The sequence below is a fragment of the Nannobrachium achirus genome (assembly GCF_963921795.1).
Source record: "Nannobrachium achirus genome assembly, chromosome: 2".
Taxonomy (NCBI): domain Eukaryota; kingdom Metazoa; phylum Chordata; class Actinopteri; order Myctophiformes; family Myctophidae; genus Nannobrachium; species Nannobrachium achirus.
The window spans coordinates 32,297,305-32,316,801 of NC_137811.1; positions in this window are offsets into that span (position 1 = coordinate 32,297,305).

Consider the following 19,497-nt stretch of genomic DNA (forward strand, 5'->3'; position numbering starts at 1 on the left):
TGGCTCAGACCATCAGTCATGTCATGTTGACTCTTAGTTTTGGGACTCTCTTCACTGCCAGTAATCCTCCCTCTTTTTTCTTCACTTTTCAGAAAAGACAGCTGCTCAGGCGTTTAGCCCCAGATTAGCCCTACTGTCAATAATGATCACACTGAACAGAAAGGCAACCACAATGTTCCAGCCAAGGATTTAATAGCACTTTGTTTAACATGTCTCCAAGGAGGTTGAAAATCCATATTTGAACGAGAACAAATAGTTCATGGACTGTTCTAAGCCACTGGATGCACAGTTTATTTTACAGTAGGCTACATGAGATTCCGAAAAAATAAAGTATTTGTAGAAACTACATGTCAAGCCTAATCATAATGTGTAACATTGTCAATAATTGTTAGTGAAAGAAGAGACAAAAATGCTGAACCCCTCTAACTTCTGCTAAATATATAGCAACCAAAAATGGAGTCTGGGATATAACTGAACCAAGCCAGCCAGACTATTGCCAAAGCACAGAGGCCTGAAATTACTCTGGTAAAAAAGGGTATAGGAAATACATGCTTGAGAAGCCACACTGATATTTGTGCTAAAAGTTCTGACCCCACCTCTAATCAAAACAGAGTCAAACTTCTTATCACTTACTGATGTGGCCCGGGAATGAAAGGGAAAAGGCAGTAAATTCCCACATTAATTGGGTCATACCTGAAGTGCAGTGGAGGCGTTTGTGTTGAAATCCCATACTCCTAAGAGTGTGTGTTAAGTTCAGATAAGCCTCTGCTGCATGGCTTCTCCATCTTATCTTGAGCCAGCAATAGGACTGTGAGATTGAATTATCTGGGAGGGGTTTGGGAGCAAGAGTTCAGGCATCCATAGGCTCTTAAAAGCAATTTGACAGTGCCACCCTAGTAGTAGTATGGCATAAATAAATAAATAACAATCCCTTCCTACTGTATCAGTGGAAGCTGCCAAAACAAAGAGTAGACTAGCTTAATACCCCATAATTGACACCACATTATATGTGAAAATAAAATCACGAGGGTGAGAACCATAGCACGTTGTTTATTTTTGTTTTGTTTTTCTTCCCTGCCCTTTACTTCAATCACTTCTCTCTTTGTCATTGTGATGCAACGATGAAAGCATTTTGGCGTTATGGATGATTTATTGATTTGCTGCAATTGATTTTCTGTTGCTTTTCTGTCTCATCTCATCCCCTTTCACTTTAATATCACTGTGTTGTCAGAAGATCCATGCACCGCAGAGCCAATATACCGTATAGGGCAAATTCCTTCCAGTTCATCCTACTGTACTAAAATTCGCAAGTCATGTGGACTTCCCTTCTGATTCTACATTATTTTTGTGGAGTGCTACTCAAGAAACTATTGTCTCTGATTGTTGGCCCTGTTATATTACACACTAACATAGAAAATATCCCAAATAAAATAGTTTTGTTATATCGTGTAAGTATCAAAACAATATGGTTGTGAATGGATTAAAGATTAGACAATAGTCTATTCGTTGGTGTTTTTGTTTTCCTATTTCCAGTTTTTTCTACATTTCTGCAAAAACAAAACCCTAAATGGGGGGGCAATGAATCTGGAAACATAGCCTACCTGCAATATCCCAAATGCATTATGAAAACAACTTCTCAGAAACTGGAAGCAGCAAGTGAAAACAAGACAGAGATGAAATTTCATGCTGACTACCCATGTAAATTTGACTATTAAAATAATAATTATTTATTTTTGTTTTTAAAACAAACAAAAAAAAATTACACATTAGTAATATCATTGTTATTCACAGATAAGTTCTGAATATTCCATTATTGTTCATCACTTCAATAAAAGTCTAATTATTGATAGCAGGCAGGCCTGCATAAATGTTTTTTAGCTCTTAAACAAAAATGGCATATCCTACAACTGTAATACCAATAATGAAAGTCAATAATTAAAGTCGATATTAAGTAGATAATATATAATCTAGATTCTTAATATTAAACAAAATGAAAAACAAAGCCAAGTGACAGCTGTGTACGTAACATGCGCAAGCATGCATGTCCTCATCAAGTCACCTTTCATCCAATGTGGCCCTTACCCCAAAATGAATTCGACACCCCTGATTTTTAAACCCTACTGTATATACTTAGTAAACCTAATCTTTTACTCTGTACTGCAGATCTGCTATTGTTGGCTGATGTTAACCACCAGAATAGGAATAACGTGTTCCTTCCACGTGCTACGTCCAGCCGGGGAAACTCCCCCCTGTCAGGTGAAAAGAAGCAGCTTGGACTCCTCATGCATAGAAGGAGGCATGAAGTCAGTCTGTTGCTCTCCCCAGGTTGGCAGAGGGAATGGTTTAAGTGGTTAAATGAATGGAAGCCACTTCATGGTATCTGTGGTGTTTGAAATTGCTCTAGGAGCAGCAAACCTGTCTGCCAGGAAGTCAAAAATAAAATCGCGAGAAGGCAAGAAAAAGGTTCCCCACTATTTTGAAACGTAAAGATTATAGATCACAGAGTGAAGGGCTATGAAGTGTGAGCGAGGGAAAGGAAATTGAACCTCACCGCCACAGCACCAGTCAATCAGATAAATAAGGTTATAATCGAGTTTTTGCCTCTCACATGCATGATTCATTTCACATTGGCTTTATAGCTGCACCTTTTTCTCGGGGTGATTTTGGTGCTTAGAGGACAAATTGTTGTGGATTTAGGAACATGGTGTGAATTTAATGTTCTTCTATCACCCATACTGAAGGTTTTAGCCCAAAGCTCTGCTGCAGTGGTCTCATGAAAATAAGAGTCCAGTTCCGCCTTACGGATCACTCTTTCATCCTTTCTTTTGAACCTAGATTTCCATCAATACTTTCCTTGGCCACATACAGATCACTTCAATAACAAAGGCCATGGGTAAAGCCAGGGACATGCTGGGCCCCTGATTCAGCCCGGGAAAAAGAGTTGTAGAGGCCCTCATTGCGCGCTGCTGCTACTAAAAAATTTGCCATTTCAGATCATGACAAGTGACAAGCCAGTGGGCCAATTACATGAGTTATATTTCGTCGTTGTCGGGTGGAAACCTTATGTCCAAAACCGTTTGTTTTGTATTTATCATTTTAAAAATGATTTAAACTAGTGAAAACAGCCGATCTACAAGCACACAACGCCTCGCGGTGCGAGGCGTTGTGTGCTTGTAGATCTGCTGTTTTCACTACTTTTGTGCAAACAGTTTAATTTTTACTTTTGTGCAAACATTAGGAACATTTTTTCCTAATGGCCGGCCTGGACTGGCCGGGAATGAACCGGCCGTTCGGGAGTTGTCCCGCTTTTCCTAATGGCCAGCACGTCCCTGGGTAAAGCGCATTATTTGATGAAGTAGGCTAACCTTTAAAGAAAGTAATCCCCAAAAAATGCTGCTGCAAAACACAACCCATGCTACTGACACGCCGTAGGTCATTTCACAATTTATAAACACAGGTGCAGTATAATGTGCAGGACTGTCATTGTTGCATTCGCTCATTTTCTTATGCCTGTTCACAGAAATACCGGTAGGTGAAAATACATCAAAAAGTATTTTGATACAATTACAAATACTGGGTCAAAAATAATTATTACTATAGTATACAAATAGCCTACCAAATACTGGTCTGAGAAAATGTATTTGAGATACAAATGCATATTTTCTATTTTGAAAATACATTTACATTACATACATACATTTTATTAAAACTGATGCGATGATCAGTCAATTCATAGACTGAATTAATTGTCTACTGTATGTCAGAATTTCTAGGAATAAATTGATCATACAAGCAGAGAGCATGGGTGGACTGGGCATCTGGCTTAACGTGCATATGCCCGGTGGGCCGACTATACTAGTGGGCCAGTGGGCCACTGGCCACTATTCTTTACTGCGTTTTAGGATAGATACTGTAATTTTGGGGCTGTCCGGCCACTAAATGGAGAGGGACAATCCTTCAGTCTACAGGCTACTGTGGCCCAGACGTCCCACACAAACATATAACATCTGATACAAGCCCACAACGCGTCGCTGCCTCGGCACGTTGTGGGCTTGTACTGTAGATCTGTTCGGTTCATGCCGGTTGTGGTGGGCCGGTCTGGGCCAAGATGCCAGGGCCGAATTTATTTCCAGCCCTGGCAGAGAGTTTTTTATGCTGTTTGGACAAAGCAGTCAGAATGTTTATCTGAAAGTACCGCATCTTGATACTAATTATATATTTTTTCCGTCCCAGAAGAATATATACTGTATGAATGATAACATAAAAAAAGCTATGTACATGTTTTTAAAATACTGCCCATCTCAGCCTATTCATCATTAATACAATGTTATTAGACATTTAAACATTAAGGTTTGGCTCTTGACAATCTCAATGTTGCTGTTGATGAGTCAATGCTGATAGCTGACACATCACATTCCGGCACATTCAGGATATTCTCAAGCAGTGGGAGGTGCACAGGAGGGTCGCCTGGGTGGGAGAAAATAGAGTGTTTTCTCCTGGCACCCCGAGTCCACGGCAGTCACAGAGGTAGTTTGCTCACTGCCCCACGGACCACCTGCTGCCAAATCTGATTTAGTGCAGGGAAATATTTTCTCCCCAAGACCCTGCCTTCGGTTTAGAAGGCGAGGCCGCATGTTGTGAAACGAAGTAGGCCGCCAAACTAAACGGGTTGTCATTTGCCCTCACCGCGCTGCTATTGATTTACTGCTCCTTGCTGCTGGTTTCCTGGAGGGGACCGCAAGAAAGGGGGGGGAAAAAAAGAAAACAGTGGCTGCATGCTCCATCAAAGGGAAGGTTCCCCCCAAGCCAGACCTCCCATGAGGCACCGGTGCCAGGCCTCAGGCACCATCAGGGCCTGAATAAATGATCAACCAATACAGGAGCAATAACAGTAATTGAGTGGTGCTCAGTCTGCCATGGAATGTCAAGTCGACAGGTTAACAGAGTGTGTTGTACTATGTATTAGTCTGACTGTTGCTCATTGCTGCCAGCTCAAACCAATGATTTGATTAATCTTTTTTTTACCTTGGCAGTTACTCGTTGTAATAATTTTGCTGTACTATTCAACATATAATGTCACCGTTTCTGACGAACACATTGCAACGTATATTACTTTTGAGGTTAGCATTGAAGAATGGTTTTGAACTTCAGCACTGTTCACATCATTGCCCCAGGCGTTGCAATGTTTCATATTTTTTCAGAATTCCTGTAATAGAATAGCTTCCGGTATTGTATTGTATGAATAACAGGTGTTTGTTTCAAGGACTAATCATTTCTGGCTGCTAGTTATCAAGAAGGCAAATAGAGACAATTTGATTTAAAGTGCTTGTGTCACTGATTGGTTTAAATAGACTGCTCAATGTGGGGCCTGCAAACCGGCACATATACTCTCCGAATGAGATCTGAAGCTCTGAGCCCTGACTCAAACACCTGGAGCCTTTTCTGAGATTTCTTCATATGATATTAAAGTGCACACGTTTTTTTTTCTTTTTTCTTTTTCTTCATCTGGCAAACTAAAAAGCACACGATACGATATGTATGAGGTTTTGAGACTGGAGTAGCCTGTAATAAGATTACTTGAATGGGGAATACATAGCAGCATCAAAATGAATTGCTTTTGAGGTGTCTGCTGTCAAATTGCCTCCAACCTGTTCTCCTTTTGCCTCTCTGGTGTGGTGTGAACAGGCGTTTATTCAAATCAGAGTGGAAGGGTGGGATGGGGGAGTGGGCCACTTCCTTTAGCTGACAGCACAGGGAGTAGTAACATGTTCCTTATGAATGCGATGTCATTTCAAAATATTAGTCTCTCTTTACAAATAAAACACTTTCCTGTAACCACAAACCCTCTCACTATGTATGAGCAGCGTGGCAAGCGAATGGGAGCGCTGATGTTTGTTAATTATTGCCAAACCAGTTCCTAATGCAACGGTAATGTGATCTGCGTGTGTGATTAGCGCCGGTGGCCGAGATGCAGATTGGCTGCACATTGCATATGATCTGCCCATTATACGCTGCCAGTGCTGGTTATGGCAATAGACTTATAACAGCGCTACCTGATGTTGCTGCCCACTGAGACAGTGGGAGAAATCACATTCATTTACCAGGCTCCAATTAGCGCTGAGCCTGCATCATCATCAATTCCCAAACTAATCGTCCCATGCTGCCTGCATTGGGAGTACCACCATCTGCGTGCAGTTCCTCCACCTGATAGGGGACTTTTTTTAAGGACCTGCAGAAGAGTGTGCTACAGTACATGTCAACTGCAATTGGAGGGGTTCACTGCAGACTTTTTCATGCCAAGGAAGGACCCCCAAAATACGAAGTGGCTTAAAAACATTCTCTTATAAATAGCAGATCTGGCACTGTGACACATAGTGAGCTTGTAGATATGCTTTTTCGATTTTCAAAGATTCCCCCTGGCGGCCCCCACTAGTGGGTTACTGTCAATACACACTTTAATGTCCATACATCATCACTGTCTGATATGATATGTGGACACACAATGTCAACAAATAATTGTTGAACCTTTCTAGATGCTTGTTTAAACTCTGTATAGATCACATACAGACATTGTGATGAGGAAGACAGGCTAATTGCATTTCTGACAAAGGAGAAAAATGACTGCCCGGTTCACAAAACCACTGGAGTGAGCCTGTACAACGGATTCCTCGCTCAGACGGAGCGTGTCAGTGCACACATTCACAAGCTGGTGAAAATGGATACTCATTGCTCATGACAAATCATAAGCAACATTTTATATTGTTGGCCCTACGTTTTAAAATGATTTTAATGTCAATACATTCTTCTTCTGTCGTACGGTATGTCCTTAGACCTTCAGCTCCGTTGCAGCAAGCCAGTCCAGTGTGTCATCATCCAGGTCAATTAAGCCACGATCACCATTCAGTGGCCGGTATATGGGGCAGCTGGTCATCACATGTTCCACAGTCTGTGATGGATCACCGCATTCGCAGTGGGCATTGTCTGTGAGACCCCACTTCTGCATTGCAATGTCAATACATGGTATTGCTGGTGTTTACTTGCGATGCATCATGAGCTTGTAGATATGCTATTTTTGGACAAATATTACGACTATAGGGTTCAGCCTCCACGTGCCACTCAAAAAAATGTAATAATATACTGTCCACTGCATATCAGATTCAGATTCAACTTAATTGCCACATCACAGGTTTAGTGGTTTAAAAAAAAAAAGGGAATTTCTTTGCTGTACAAGCTCCCATCCTTTGAAGTTTCAGGACGGGGTAAAGAATAGAAAAGAATAGAGAGCAAAATAAACAAGTAAGCAGATAATGAGGAAGAACACACACATCGAATCCCAAAGTTAGGCAGGTGCTGAGCAGAAGAAAGAGGTCAGATATGTCAAATATCCTAATAGGCCTATTTCTAAGTCATAAAAGTTGCATTCAAATTTAAATGAAAAGCAAGATGTCAACAAGGATGTCATTAGTCCAACTGAAAAAGCCTTAATTTCAGTTTGCATTAGGCTGTATGTGTTTGTTATTTATTTGAAGGCCAGCATTGTATTATGAGCGTTTCATTACACAGTCAATAGTATACACAATACCTAAAGAAAAACATCACGGGATACCCAAGACTAAATGATACTATACCAAGGCCCGGTCCATAGTCTGGTATATAGTAGGAAAACAAAATATATCTATTTCATACTATATTTCCATAAAAGAGAGATTAAGTTATTACAAACCAGATGTTTTGTTGAATAAAAGGCTAAAAGCAATTAGACTCTGTTAACATTTAATGTATACAGTTAATAGTAGACCCCTGTAGTCTAGCTGGTCTAGTGGTGACAGTGCAGATGAACGTCCTTCCTTCTCATCTCTCAACCCAATCGCCAGAGGAAATGTTCACTCTCAACTCTTGGTGCCTCGGTGCCACGCCGTTTCCTCCATAGGCCGCCGCTATTATTTTGAAGGGCCGGAAGGGGGTTGTTTTTGTTTTTTTGGATTATCACTTGACGGCAACGATTACGTCATCTAGTCACATGACAGTGTGAGCCCAGAAGAGAACATGGCTGCGCCCAGCTTTTGTGTATAGTATGGAGAGTGGAGACCATCCTTTGTATAAGAATGTCCCTTTTGGAGAAAATGAAGTCTCTTTATGGGCCTCTCAATGGATTTACTATGGAGGACGTTAACTTCGCGTGCACGCCCGACGTGCGTTGTAAACAAATCACGGAGATTACCGATGCGGGCGGGACCGGAGCGACGTACAGTAAGTAATAATATCTTTACTGTATATACAGTAAGATTGACAGTCCTCGCCGTCAACGGCGCCATGGTATTAACCCTTTCACTGACGGTGAGCGTCGTCAAGGGCAGCAGAACAGTTAACAAGATGGAGTTTAACATCGCCTGATTGGCTGGCTGGCAGATTCCGATAGGCTAGTAGAGCTTGCACTTCCAGCTGTGAATGAAAGAATATGAAAGCGTCCTTCCTTATTGAACTTGCACTTAGAGCTACATTAAGTTAAGATCCCAGTTCACTGTTTGGGCCTAAATCATGTGTCAGTTTAGAAACAATTTAACATGCCACAGCTAAAATCAATGTTTTCATATATTTTGCTATGCTTTAAAGAATCAGCCTTGGCATTCATTTGCATAGGTTAGAATTTTATTTTAGAAACTTAGTTCTGGCTGTGACTTTAGCCTCCATTTTGTAATCTTGATACATTTGGTGTGTTTTTCTCTGCTAAGGTCATAGATGTGGGAGTTACAAGCGTTATTTATCTCTGCTAAGCTTCCCACCCCTTGCTCTGCCTTCCTTTGTGCAAACACTCAAACGGTACTGATACACCTTTGAAAAAGGCAAAGGGGGTGGAAAACAGAACCGTCACACTCAAAGGGATAAGCTTAAACTAATTCCACTGTTTGGTTCCAGAACATTTACTTTTGATGGTGTGTGTAAGTTCACTCTAAATGCCTGTGATCACACTGGTCAATAAACTAAGGCTGCCCCCAGATTTCCGAGTAGACTCAATACTCGCTTGGGAGGTTAGTATACATGGCATACATGGTACATGGTTAGTGACATGGCACGACCTCGCCATAAAGGGTGAGGTTGTGCCATGTCTTGGCCATCTGGCCAGTAATGGCATATATATGTAATAGGTCAATATGAAATGTTAAATGTGAAATCATTGCAATAAAAAATATTAAAATAAATTACACAGCTATGTAAATTGTCACTTGGTAAATGGTGACCTTCTAATAGGCCTAGTCCCTTTATCCAAATTACTTTACAATATGCATTACTGTATCCTATACATCCTCTATGTAGGCCATCTCATCATTTTCAGTATAATCAGGCCAATGATGGTGGTGTCATCATGACTGTCACCCACAAACGCCACACAGTTGTGAGTAAACAGTGAGTACAGGAGGGGGCTGAGCACACATCCTTGAGTAATAATGGTCAGCGTGGATGTGCTGGTGCCACTCCGTACGTGGGGTGACTGGGGTCTGTGGCTCAGGAGGTTCAGGAACCAGTTGCACAGGGCGGTGTTGACCTACAAAGCCCTCAACAAGCCAGGCCCCCCGCTCAGGGGCGTCACACCAAATTCTGGGCCCTGGGTACAAGGATTCACTGTGGGCCCCCCATGAATGTTAACTATTGAAAAATAGCAGATATACAAGCTCACAGCGCGGCACCGAGTGCCGCGCTGCGAGCTTGTAGATCTGCTATTTTTGAAAAATTGTGAAAATGTGTGCAAGAAACCCATGTTTCCATGTCAGTGATGCTCAAACTTTTTCAGGTGAAGGACCCCCAAAATGATATGAATTTGGCCACGGACCCCCATCTCAAAATATTTAGTTCCAGGGACCCCCCCGGAAGCAAAATTTGAGTTACAAATGTTCGCATAAAAAAATACATATTCAAAGATCTGCACACATTTTCACGACTTTTTCAAAAATAGCAGATCTACAAGCTCGCAGCGCGGCACTCGGTGCCGCGCTGTGAGCTTGTATATCTGCTATTTTCCAATAGCTAAAGTTACTAGGGCCCCTCCACCTTGCAGGGCCCTGGTAACTCAGTCCCACTTTCCTACCCCTTGTGACGCCCCTGCCCCCGCTACCTCTCTGAACTCATCCAACACCACGCTCCCTCAGGTCGGGTGATGCCAACAACCTCCTTGACATCCCCAAGACAAAGAGGCAAACCAACCTGGGGTGACAGGGCCTTCTCGTGGCCTCACTCGGTGGAACTCACTCCCAGCTCACATCAGAGCTGCATGCCCCCCCCACCTTCACCACGTTTAAAACCACACTCAAAACAAACCTCTTCAGACTTTTTCCTCCCTAGTCAAGTTGTTTTTAGCTTGTTCTTATTAAGCGACTTTGAGTACCTAGAAAATCACTATATGAGTTGTATGCATGTATTATTATTTGAGTCACACTGGTCGTTGAATGGTGTTCTCGATTCGCTCCCATGTTAAATTGAAACCTTTAAGTTGATTGTGCAATAATACAACATCTGTACATTAATCTCGACTTTCCCATAGGGCCTCCATACAGTGCAACATGCATTGTATGTATAATATTATGGTCAGTTTCACAAATATATCCTGTGGTTTGAAATAAGTAGCATTAATTAGCATTGGGGTGGTGAGGTTACATTTACAGCCAAAATTCAAGCGATCTAGCAAGAGCAGAAACAGCAAAAAGCAGAAATATTTGTCCTTTTTGTCCTTTCGAAGCCAACCTTGCCGATTTGACTCATGTCCGATATCCCATGGACCGTCCTGTGAACGCATCATTAGGTTGATGGCAACGCAGTGACAACATTCAAGCTTTCTAGAGATTTGTGTGTTTCAGGATGTCTATGGTCAAGTATGTTTCTGATAACATTTTTGTACTGGGAAACAGAGTCTGATCCCACTCTCCATCCAATCCTTCATCTGTCTGCAAAGTAAAATGATTCAATACATCCAATAAGCCTTTCTCTTTCTTTTCATCTCTTTCATTTGAAGCAAGCTGTGTGCTGCCATCCCGGGTCAGTCAACCCCATTTCAAGTGGCTCTGCTTTCAATCTATACATTGGATTTTCACCGCAGTTCTTCCGTCAAAAACGACAGAAAGCCCAAGTTGCAGAGATTTCTTCCAGAACACAAAAGAGTATAAATCAATCCTGTTCAATGATAAAGTGAACTTCTTTGTGTCAATAGGGATTATAGTAACAAAATTACATGTTAGATTGCGATAGAAGATTTTGCTGTGTGTAACTGGAAAACCTGAAATCACTTATGAGGAACTTTACAATGTACTTGGAAGAAATTTGTCATAAAACTACGTTGTCGTTAACTTGGTTCACGGGTGAAGATAGATGCTTGTCGCAGACGACACCCCAGTACAAAATCCTAGGTTGGTTACATTTGTAATTTCTCTGACGCATTTATACACTCAGGTTACCTTAGAAAACCTTACCTCTGCTTTGGATCCGGTCATCAAACATTAGGCCAGTATGAAGAAATGGTCTAAAGGACAATAACTGTATGTGCATTAGTACATGATTCATCCCTCCACTACAGTACCTCATTCAGTGAACATTACAGGCTGCACTTTACACAGACTGTTGATGGGATCATTTTTTTTTTTCAGGGAGTAAATGCACTGCAGCATAGATCACGGACAAAAAGCCTATGTGAAAGGCCTTGATTAGCCTCCTGATTATTCCCTATTCAAATCACAGGGCTTAGTCTTCTAGTGTGAATTGCACCATTAACCTTGGGATTGTGGAACAGAACAAGCACTTGCAGGATGTTAGGACGTTGCAAATGCGATTATGTGTACTAGTGACGTCGCCAAATGTACTCTTACATGGTACTGATCATATGACTTTGACTTGTACACATATTGATTTATTTTTGATCTCTTATCTGGTGAGGATATGGCACTCATGCTCTGAGCAGTGATAATCTTCATCACTGCTCAAAGACAATTATGAGAGTGAGAACTTGAGGGTAGCAGAGGGTAATCCTTTTACCAGGCTCCCTCGGGGCTTTCCGTGTGGCTTGCCTGGTTGACGATATTGACTCCAGACACTCTTGTCTGGCCCCAAAATTACCTATTGATTTCCCCCTTTGACAGTTGTTAGGTGGGAACTTAATCATGACGACCTACATTGTAATATGAAGCACACTGGTGTTCGACGCCATGTTTGTTCCCCTTGATTTTGTTTCGGTGTCGTGATGGTATGCTGCTGCCACAAACATGGAAAATCAATACAGGTAGCGTAGCGTACTGGCTGGCAGTTTTGTTTACAGATCATTTAACTAGCAGCAATGTGTGAATTTACAAGAGTCTCCATAATTAGCTTATAATGAAGCATATGGGAGAACAGTTTTTTGATTTGTCCTCTGACATCTGATTTGTAGGCTAATAATTAATGGGCTGGGAGTGAGCTGCCGTTGTAAGCTACAGTATATCACTCTGATTCTAATTGTATTTTCTGTCATTTTTGCGCGGTTTATTTTTTCTTTTCCTTTTTACTTAATTTTTAGGATGTTTTCTGCTGGCACGGCACCAGTTAGCCATCAAAACAATAAACAACTGGTCGCATTATGTGTTGTGTGATCTGTTCATTATTTAAAAAGAGAAAACACGATAAACTGAAGTAGCATGGTGGTCTGGTCAGCACGTAGTTTTCATACTGTTGATGCGAATTAGGATGACAATTAAGCAGACAGCAGCTACAGTAGGGCCCATGTGTGGAATCCCTCTCAAACTGGGTGCCGATTTAAGAGCTCTCAAATATCCACGGATGACATTAATATTCAGTGGATCCCCTATTGACGAAAACACCCCTTGGGTAAACAGTCATTAATGCAATTTATCTCTGTGTGAAATTGACAATCCTTAATATGCAACATGACATAACATACTGCACTATAATTGTTGGTGCTGTTCTGTAGAAGATGCATCATTTTGTCTGGTTGTGAAGTGCGGTGATCAAAAGGTGGCAAAAAGGCCTTAATATGTACATGATCTTTAAACACTGAAGTCTGAAGCTCACAATCAGTATTTCTACTGTATCTAGTACAAATATGTGATTGGAAGAACCACTCTTGAGGGCCAAAACGGGGAAATCAAAGTCTTTAAAGATATCTGGGGTGAATCAATAGGTCAATCAATGTGTTTAAGGGAAAAATACAACTGTGTGTGTATGTATGCGTGCGTGCGTGCGTGCGTGCGTGCGTGTGTATGTGCGTGTGCGCTTGCCTGTGTGCATGTGCGCGTGCCTGTGTGCGTGTGCATGTCTTGTATTACTATAGTTGTGAGGGTCAAATGTCCCCACAAGTATTGTATATTTGAGAATAGACACTGTAAGGACAATCTAAATGGTTCATTTGGTTTAAAATATAGATGTTTTTTAACCTACCTTATAATTAGAAAACAAATCAGGTTCATTATACAATTAGAGGTTAGCTTTAGGGGTTTTGGTTAGGGTCAGTGCCGGATTTATATTTAGTTACACCAAATGGTGCAGATCCATATACCTGTACTGTATTGCTTGTACATGGGCTATTTTCAGTGCATGACCCATACCTTCAGCTAATTATCATTCAGATTTTGTGATCACGATCTTGCATTTCATTATTTTTTACTCTGAAATACTCTCTAAAATGTGTGTGTGTGTGTGTGTGTGTGTGTGTGTGTGTGTGTGTGTGTGTGTGTGTGTGTGTGTGTGTGTGTGTGTGTGTGTGTGTGTGTGTGTGTGTGTGTGTGTGTGTGTAATTTCAGTGCATAATCTACAGGTACAGTATGTGACACTGGTGACATTGGTAAAATAAAATGAATGGGTTTCTTGTTCAAGGTATTTCACTTAAACCACGACCTATTGTACACTACACCCGTGGTTCTCAAACTTTCCCTGATTTCTCAATTCAAGTATAGTAGCTACAACATTTCCTACTACTACATAATTTTGCTTAGAAACCAAAGCTAGCATCGTCACTGTCAAATGATGTGTTCCAATGGATTCAGACAGACTTAACCACTTTCCAATTTTACTAATTTACACAAATTTTACTTTTACTATATTTTACTATAATAACAAAACTAGCAGATCTACAAGAGCTATAATTTAAGAATAATAGAAAGTTTAAATATGGAGATACAAGGTTTCTGCCTAACAGCAACAATATCATGCTATGAATGAATGATGATAAATAACACATTGTTAGTGATTCCTGAGTCCAGTTTTGGTGTCAGTTATGTTCAAAATAAAACAGTACTGTAACAGTAAATAAGTATTACTTTCTAACAGTTCAGGTACAGTAGTCGTTCTTTTTTCTTTTCTTTTTTGGTTTAACACTTCACACAGCTCAGCAGGCTCACACAATGTTTGCCGATCATTTTATCATCGAACAACAGCCAAATAAATTCATGCACTTTCCACTTTATCTCACGTAACCCATGTACTGTAGTACCTGTGCGTACCAAGTGGTACACGTATTTGAGAAACACTATACCAGGTTATTTTCAATCCAAGAGACAACTGCTGTATAGAAAGTTAGAACGTGTCGCTCCCGAGGCTAGCAATAAAAGTAAAAGCCCTGTCAAGGTCATTCCACTAAGCACACCATTAAAGAATTATGTCTACAGTATGTTCCATGCTTTCTGCGAGTCATGATATGTAGAATGCATGTTTTCTCTCTCTGCTGGAGCTGATGCTTTTATCCTTTACCCCAGGCATTAGTGGGTTGTTTTACCCTGCACTGAAGCTTGGTGGTATAATAGACTGTTAATTTTTCAAACTATCTGACAGAATATCATTATGTCGGCTATAAAGGAGAGATGGCAAATAAAAGCGTGGCATTCTTATAATATCCTGCTACACAAGCTTGGTAATAATAATAATTATACCACCGGGAGGCAAAGGCAAGTGCAGATTACTCACAAGTGCAATAATGTTAGGCAGTGATGAAATGGGATTTGGATGCGTACCCTGTGCAAGATAGCATAGAGTCTGAAAATGTGGCAAACAGCATGCTTCAGCTGTCATATTCATTAGGATAATATTTGCATTTGTTGAATGCTGTTTTGGTGTCTCGGTGTTACTGTACCAGGTTATATGTGCAATGATGAGCATGAGCTGGTCATCATCACAGCATACAGATGGACACTCTTGGTTTAAGGATTAGTTGAATAGACAAACAAAATGAAAAGCAAGCCAGAAAAGCTTTCATCAACTAGTTTGGGCTCCACCAGATAAAGTACTCAGTCACTCACTCCCCATATGGCCTGGGAGGTACAGAGCCAAATGGAAAAGATATCTGTCCATCTGCAACCATGGAGCTTATAGCCATGTTGACAGGTGTTGTGGCTGACGGCTTACAGCTTACACAAGCACCCGCAAAGCTGTGATTGCCGAGATAAAATAAATTACCAGGGTGACGGGTGACATCTTAAGAGCACTGCCTCATTACCTTAGTTTTTCTTTTCTTTTTTCACTCAATGAAATGGTGTCTGTTATCTGTTTTTGTTTAAGGGACAAAAAACACTGTTTCAGTGGTGGACAAAGTACTCCTAGTATACTACTTGAATCATATATTTATCAAACTTCAAAGTTGCGTAGTCAAATTTGTACTTGAGTTAAGTACTTGCTTTTAAAAATATTACTTCCCCCCCAAAAAACTCAAAGACTTTCCAGAAAATGTCATAAATATAAATTATAGTTAATAGCAGATCTACAAGCCCACAACGCATCACCATGGTACACGTTGTGAGCTTTTAGATCGGTTATTTTCATCCATCCATCCTTTCATCCATCTTCAACCGCTTATCCGGAATCGCCGGGTAGTGGGGGCAACATTAAAACTTCCTCCTGGGGGATCCCGAGGTGTTCCAAGGCCATTGTACTGTGGAGATATAATTACCACCATCTTGTCCTTGGTCTGCCGGCAGTGGGACGTGCAGCGAGGACCTCCCTATGGAGACGCTTTGGAGGCATCCGTACTAGATACCCAAACCACCTAAGCTGGATGACTGAACTTGACTGGTCTCTAAAGGTAGTTCACCAAACACTGCTACAGACTTGCAGTCAAATAAAGTCGGGAGATCAGTCAGTTGGAAGGTGTGGGAAAAAAGTTGCTAAATGCACCTGAGAGCCGACACCCACGGCTACGATGGTACAATAATTCTGAGGGAAATTCTTTTGCCTATGGCTGTATGTCTTTTCAACAACAAACGTGTGAACATGCATACTTAAATACTTTGTACCAAGAGAACTGCCGCACTGCAGGGTGCTTAGGGCATGTGCTTGTATCCTCGATCTTATTCTTTCGGTCATGACCCCCATGTCATAACCGTAGGCTCTGTATATCGAGAGCTTTGCCTTCTGGATTTTGAATATCTGGCTATTTTCTACATATATATGAAAATGGGTACCATTTCCTTTCCTAGAAATATAGTGGTGTCAAAAATACAACATTTGTCTTTGAAATGTAGCGGAATTTAAGTCATAAGTATTCAAAAAAATATGCATACACAGTACTACATTTTAAATACAGTACTCAAGTAAATATACCTCATTACAGTCCACCACCTTTGTCTTGTTTTTCCACCAATCCATCACATTTAACAAGAGACTAATATCAATCTGTACTGGTTTTCCTCATTGACCAGTTAAACATGATTGCACCTGGAATTGCACACTCTCAGTTCAGGACGTGCTTTGCAGCCCTAAGAAGTGAACAGATCCTTTTTACAGCAGCCATGTTGACAGGTAAATGCAGCTGACAATAGTAAATGGTGCATTTATATAGCACTTTATTCCAAAACGCTTTACATACGATTCTGCATTACATTCACCCATACATTCATACACGGATGGCGGAGGAAACCATGCAAGGCACCAACCAGCAAGCACATCAGGAGCAAATAGGGCTTTGGCGTTTTGCTCAAGGACACTTCAACACTAACTCTGGGGGAGCCCGGTATCGAACTGGGAACCTTGCGGTTCTCCATCCGGCCGCTCTACCGGCCACTCTACCCCTGAGTCACTGCCGCCTCTAGAAAAGTTCAAGTTAATTGTGGGTCTGTTTAGGTGTTTCTGCTGCGTGCCAGCAAGAAGTTAACTGTGTCAAAAAGGCTGACGTGGAAGGGCCTATATATGGGCAGACAGGATGTTCCTGGCTGCTGCCCACAGTGCTCTCTGAATATCTGACTGTGGTCTGTTCGGTGTATGCTGCTGCCTCTTCCCTTTCCCATCACGCTGAGTCTGTGGACCTGTGGTTTATTCAGGAGGAGAGGCCTTATCTTTGTCCACCAGGTACTACTCGTCCCTCCACTAGAGTCTGTAGGGGGGGATGAGGTCTGGCAGGAGATGGACAGTGTTGCCAAGTCTGCTTATTATAAGCGACTTTGGGCTTGTTTTCCTGTAAAGTAGCTTGTAAATATTGAAAGTTGCGTGGTTGTGTTTTTTGGGGCCTTATTTCTAAAGTGCAGTTGCTTATTTGGGCATGCTTTAGTTTAAGGGGAGACATGGCAGGTGAAAACATGTAAAAATTCAAAATTTAAAAAATTGAGATGTTTTACTATTTTGCTTCCTAAACATGCCTTCCTTCAAACTAATGCAAAATAAACATTCAAAATACACATATAGATGTTCATTTCATACGTGAAGGTGCCGAGTTAACAGCATTTGTTTCCATACATTTTTAATAAAATAAAGATATATATAGACAATAAAAAATAAATAAAAGATGAATCAAAGAAACATGGCCCCCTGACGTATTAGGAGGGCAGTATGAGTCACCAGAACCGAGATTAGGCGTTTTTGATTAATCTAACATGACTAAAATGGAATTTGAAGTTACAATTGGTTTCTATAGGATGTGGGTGTCTGATCTTTAAAGGCCGTTTTCTCAAAATGTGTTTTTCCTCATACTTAGGTACATAAATCTCAACTTCAGTTGCACCCACATACACCAAACCTTCCAGTTTTATTCTTATCTATATCCTGAAGATATTTACAGAAGGGTTTGTTGATATATCATTCATAGCCTGATTTACATCACATTTTATTCCTAAAAACATGGCGAAAATTAGTTTTTTATGCCTGTTGACACTATTTTATGATTTATGGAGTGATAAAAAGAGATATCTAAAATCCCCTCTGTAATTCTTTTTGTCTCTAATATGTTAAGAAAAGTAAACAATAGTTTTGAACCTGGCATTATCCAATCTTCAGATTTATGTACCTGAAAAGTATGCAAATTGGCCATTATTAGCGCATATAATGCCTAATTTGCATATCTAAACATATGATTTCAGAAAACTTTTCTGAAATCTTAGTCTTGATGTAAGTAATCAACAGGAAAAGTTTCATTGTGGCAGCTATTAGTTATTTTTTTTACCCTAGCCTTAAGCACTTTAACCATATGCATTGGCCAACATGTTGCGATGTGATGCGTTGTGAGCTTTGTAGATCTGCTATTCTCCAACAAAATATTGAAAAAAATGTTACAAATCTGAAATGTTTTTGAAACATTTTACAACAAAAATCTTGTATGGTGGTCACTGGCACAAACTGTTTTCCTATTGGGGTCCATGGCCAAATACGGTTACACACCTCTATTCAGAAACACCTCTATTCAAAAGATTGACTTCCATTATTCTAAATAGAGGTGTCACCTAACCCTAACCTAAACCCTAACCTCAGTGGGGTATTTCTGAATAGGGGTGTTTCTGAATAGAGGGCTGCCCCCGGCCAAATACAACAAACAACATTAGACAGTAAAGTTTATTGACTTGACCGGCCCTAGAACAAGTTTTCTATTTGTTTTCATAGAACGTTTCTCTCAACAAAATCTGGCAACACAGTAGACAGCTAAGGAGCCCAACAAAGGGGGAGTAGGAGAAGACGAATGAGAATCCACAGGAAGCAACGAAGTGTTGAGGGAGAAAGATTAAAGAAGAAAACAACCCAAAGACGAAAGGGGAAGCAAAAGGCGAAAGGACAAAAACATTGACAGATTTATGTTGATTGCCGGAGAAAGGTAGTCATCATTGTCTTGTTGCCGCTGTGATACCTTCCGCTCTGAAGGACAAAGTCGACACTGTGACCCCTACCATCTACTGCACTGTCATATCGGTGACAATCATCATGCATGATGAGTGACTGGGGACCGCTTATTTTACAACTCATACAGGATATGCTCTGAAAAGAATATTCCATAAAACAACATTTAGTACACTTTCAGTGAGATGTTGACATCTAGCCAGATGGATTATACAGTCTAATAGACTACTTACATATAGATGTTAGTTGTTTCAGACAAAAACAGCAAATCAAACCCAGCTGAATATATTTTTCAACCACATTAACCCTGGCATATTTTGAGCACGTTTTCATGTCATTTATTTATTTAGTTTTAATACTGAAAATGGCAGGTCTAAGTTGTGATAGGTGCAGTGTGGGCTTACTGATGCTTGCTCCATTGAAATCCTGAAAAAGATT